The 5,154-nt window shown below is 48.5% G+C and overlaps 1 pseudogene; it reads left to right on the forward strand.

The window, feature by feature from the left end:
- Positions 1 to 469: 469 nt before the first annotated feature.
- Positions 470 to 545, forward strand: LOC147025822 (small nucleolar RNA U3; annotated as a pseudogene).
- The last annotated feature ends 4,609 nt before the right edge of the window (positions 546 to 5,154 follow it).

Below are 5,154 nucleotides of genomic sequence, written 5' to 3' on the forward strand. Positions count from 1 at the left end.
CAACACACCAACACCAACACACCAACACACACACACACACACACCAGACGTACCTCCTCACTATTATGGTGATCATTGCTGCGGATTATGTCTCGCATGGTAAAACCGCATAATCTGCAAAGAACAGCCATCTGTTTGCCACTCAGATGATTGTTCCCGCTAATGCAAACCATTCCCCCAGAAGACGCGTCATGCAAACAGTGGGTAAATTATAAACATGTGGAGTGTGACGATCACTCCCCCGATCTCCATTGGACATAGTCCTACACCAAAGCGTCACCTCCAACACACAATCATTGGCCCTGCGACTGTCAAACAGACAAAGATTACATGGTCAACATCAGTTAAACATCAAACGGAGCCGCACACTATGTTCGAGACAAAATTACCATAACACGATGCTCACCATAACAGTCACGAGGTGTGTCTGATGTTTAAATGACGAATGTGGTCATCATTAGTTTGAGGTAAGACTATACTTTCAGGTATCATTTCTATAGTTTGTCATCAGTTAGATATTTGTTGTTATGCCATCCTCATGAGGGCAAACAAGCCCAAAATCCAGATAGGTGGCTCCATTTTATATTTAACTAATGTTGATCACGGAATCTTTGTCTGTTTGACAGAGTCGTCAGGTCGAGGCCTCTGGATTGGTGGTGATGCTTTGGTGTAGGACTATGTCCAATGGAGATTGGGGGAAGTGCTTATCACGCTCCACATGTTTTGACAGATAACACAAAGTGCCTATAGAAAGTCTCCACTCCCTTTCAAAATTTTCACCTTTTATTGCCTTATAGGCTGGAATTAAATTGCATCAATTCATACATTTTCCATCTATATATACACATTGTAAACCACAACTTTGAAATGAAAAACAAATTATTCAATTAACAGAAAATGAATGAAAAACACCAAACGAGAATATCTTAGTTGGATAGGTGTCCACCCTCCTTGATAATAGTAATTGGAAATTAGCTCAGGTGTAACCAATCACCTTCAAAATCACACACCAACTTAATTGTACGACATCTGTGTCAAATTGTAGTGATTCTGATTACTTCAGAATAAAATCAGCCATTCCTGTCGGTATCCTATGCTGGGAAGTGCATTTCACAGCAAAGACTCACCCATGAGAGCCAAGGAGCTTTCAAAAAAAGTCGGGATAAAGATGTGGAAAGGCACAGATCAGGGGATGGGTATAAAAATATTTCAAAGGTCTTGAATATCCCTTGGAGTGCAGTCAAACCAATCATTAAGAAGTGGAAGGCATATGGTACCACCAAGACCTTGCCGAGATCAGGCAGTCCCTCCAAACTGGATGACCAGGTAAGGAGGAGACTGTTCATAGAGGCCAACAAGAGACCAATGGCAACTTTGAAAGAGCAACAGGCCTTTATAGCAAAGACTGGTCACTGTGTGCATGTGTCAATAACATCCCAAGCGCTCTGCAAGTCTGGCCTGTATAGTAGGGTGGCAAGAAGGAAGCCATTACTTTAAAAAGCCCACCTTCAGTCCTGCTTGAGGTGTGCAAAAAACCACTCTGGAGATTATGAAGCCATGTGGCAAAATGTTTTGTGGTATGACGAAACCAAGATGGAACTTTTTGGCATAAAAGCAAAACGTTATATTTGGTGCAAACCCAAAATAGCACAACACCCAAAGAACACCATCCCAACTGTGAAGCATGGTGGTGGCAGCATTATGTTACAGGGATGTTTCTCATCAGCAGGGACTGGGATACTTGTAAGGATAGAAGGGAAAATGGATGGAGAAAAATACAGAAAGATCCAAGAGGAAAATCTGCTGCCCTCTACAAGAAACCTGAAATTGGGATGGAAGTTCACCTTTCAGCATGACAACGACCCAAAGCACACAGCCAAAGAAACATTGGAGTGACTAAGGAACAGGAACATAAGTTGAACATAAATTGTTCTTAGTTGTTCTTAGTTGAACATAAATATCTATTGCCCAACTGTGTCTGCGGACGTCCTCCTGCAGTTGGGTCACTTCTTATTAGGAGGATGGTGGCAGGATTTGCACTCCGGCCACCGTAAAACCCTTCATTCCGCAAAACGCAAAAACGCAAAAAAATCTGAAAACCCACTCCGTGGGAGTACCTCCTGTGCAGCTTCCCTTCGCAGGGCAGCTCACCGGATGACGGGATTGAGGCAAAGCCTTCTGGACCCCCAATCTTTGATAGGAGGGAAACCACGGGGTAACATCCCTGGGTCAGATTGCGGGAGAGTGTGTCGGAGTGGTGCTGAGGTGTCGTCCACCAGACGGCGGTCTCCTTGGGTTAACCTGAGGCAGTCCCTTCGGGTGGGTGCCTGGAATGTCCTATCCCTAAGAGAGGATGATCACCTGTCTCTGTTATCATCTGAGCTCAAGCGTTTGGACATCGGGATTGCAGCTCTCTCTGAGGTTCGGAGACCGGATTGCGGCGAGATAATGGTGGGTGGTTACACCTACTATTGGTCTGGTCACTCTGATGGTTACCATACCCAAGGAGTTGCTGTAGCTGTGTCCAATAGGCTGACCCCAATGATAATTGAGGTAACACCGGTCAACGAGCGTATTATGAGATAAAGGATTCGTCACTCCTTAGGTGTCATTTCCCTGGTCTCTGTTTATGCTCCGACTGAGGCAAGTGATCTCACCGTGAAGGATGCATTCTACGCCACACTCGAGTCTGTGGTTGATCAGTGCCCCAGACGAGATACACTTCTAGTCTTGGGGGATTTCAATGCATCGACTGGAACTGATAGGGACGGTCATGAGGTGTGTGTTGGTCCCCATGGGTCAGGAACTATGAACCAGAATAGCACTAAGTTCCTTGACTTTGCAAGAAGTCATGGACTTAGGGTGGCTGGTTCATGGTTTCAGCGCCCACAAGCTCATCGCTGGACTTGGTATTCCAACGCTGGCGGTGTGGCAAAGGAGATTGACCATGTCCTCATTGACGGTCATTGGAGGATGATCAAGAACTGCAGGGTCTACCGGAGTGCTCAGTTCCTCAATACTGACCACAGGCTTGTTGTAGCAACTCTAAAGCTGCACCTTAAATACTGGAGAATGGTAACATCCCAGCCGAGGCTGGATGTTGCCAAGCTCAGGGATGAGAGAGTAGCTGAGGAGTTTGCAAACAGGCTGAGTGGACACTTGGGGGTCTGGGTGCTTTGGGGGGTCCTGAAGAGTTGTGGAGCGCCTTCAAGACCACCGTCCTTGATGTTGCCGGTGGATGCCTTGGAGCTCACCACAGGGCAAAGAAGAATTTTGTCTCTCAAGGGACACTGGATACCATTGACCAGAGTCGCAGGGCCAGGCTGAATGGCAGAGCTGAGCTGTTCAGGGAGCTGAGGCGTAAAACTGTACGTGCACTGAGGGTGAACAAGGAGGCCTATGTGCGAGGAATCTGTGAGGGGGTAGAGCATCACCTGTGGACAGGTGATTCTCGTCCCGCTTACAGGGGAATTCGCGCATTACGTTCATCCAAGCCCATCCCTCGGAGCACTACAGTTCGAGCAGAGAGTGGTAGGCTCTTGACAGAGGAGTCTGAAGTGAAGGCCCGTTGGGCTGGTTACTTTGAGCGGTTGTACCAGGCTGATCCCCCAACTGTCGAGTTGGACGTCAAGGGTGTTACAATCCCTGTTGCTGACCCTCGAATCAACTGTGGTCCACCTACGCTTGTGGAAACATGGGCTGCGGTGAACCAGTTGAAACGGGGCAAAGCTCCAGGGATCTGTGGCATCCATGCCGAACTTCTCAAGGCTGGTGGAAATGCTGCACTCATGTCGTTGCATGCAGTTTTGTGCTCTGCCTGGAACACAGGCATCATCCCAACTGACTGGAAGAGGGGCCTTGTTGTCCCTCTCTGGAAAGGGAAGGGTGATCGCCAAGACTGCAACAACTACCGAGGGGTGACGCTGCTCTCAGTGCCGGGCAAGGTCTTTGCTCGGATAATTCTCGATAGGGTTCGCCACCATCTGCTTGAGCACCAGCGTCCAGAACAGTCAGGCTTTACACCAAAGAGGTCAACGATTGACTGTATCCTTGCACTTCGTGTCCTCACCGAACGCAGATGAGAGTTTCGGCAGGGGCTGCTTGCAGCCTATGTTGATCTCTGTAAAGCGTTCGATTCAGTGAATCGGGATGTCCTCTGGAGGATTCTTGGTCTTCGTGGGGTGCCACCAAAACTGATCGATCTGATGTCTGAACTCTACTCTGGTACTGAGAGTGCTGTGAAGTGTGGTGGTACTATCTCTGACTTATTTTCAGTTGTTACTGGAGTTCGTCAGGGATGTGTACTTGCCCCCACACTTTTCAGCACTTGTATGGACTGGATTTTAGGGAGGATGTCGGAGAGATCAAGTTGCGGTGCGTCATTTGGGAATGTCAAGATCTCGGACCTTGACTTTGCAGATGATGCAGTCATCTTTGCGGAGACTTTAGACATCCTCTTGGGGGCCCTCGAGGTGCTGAATGAGGAGTCAGAGCCGTTGGGATTACGGGTTTCTTGGGTCAAAACTAAGATCCAGGCTTTCGGTGACATCTTGGATGCTGCTGTCCTGTCTGTGTCTGTTTGTGGTGAGGATGTTGAGGTCGTGGAGAGATTCACTTACCTTGGCAGTGATATTCATGTCTCTGCTGGCTGCGAATCAGAGGTCAATAGATGTCTGGGTCGGGCCTGGGGAGTCATGGATTCACTGGATCATGGGGTGTGGCACTGCCGGTACCTGTGCGGGAGGACGAAAGTCCGAGTCTTCAGGTCCTTGGTACTTCCAGTCTTGCTCTATGGGTGCGAGACTTGGACTCTGACCAAGGATCTGAGATGGAAACTTAATTCCTTTGGTACCAGGTCTCTTCGGAGAATCCTTGGCTATCGCTGGTCGGATTTTGTGTCCAACGAGCGGTTGCTGAGAGAGACTCGGATGAGATTTGTTACCTGCATAGTCCTTGAGCGTCAGTTGTGGCTGTATGGACATGTGGCTCGTTTTCCTGACTCTGATCCTGCTCACCAGATTCTCTCAGCGAGGGAGTCTCATGAGTGGAGGAGGCCAGTGGGTCGACCACGTGCCTCATGGTTGCAACAGGTTGACCATCATCTCAAGGAGATGGGGATGGGCCTGGCATCTGCCTTGGGGATGGCCAGACGGA

The sequence above is a fragment of the Eptatretus burgeri genome, chromosome 5 (genome assembly GCF_056783735.1).
Source record: "Eptatretus burgeri isolate ZD-2024b chromosome 5, Ebu_testis_v1, whole genome shotgun sequence".
Taxonomy (NCBI): domain Eukaryota; kingdom Metazoa; phylum Chordata; class Myxini; order Myxiniformes; family Myxinidae; genus Eptatretus; species Eptatretus burgeri.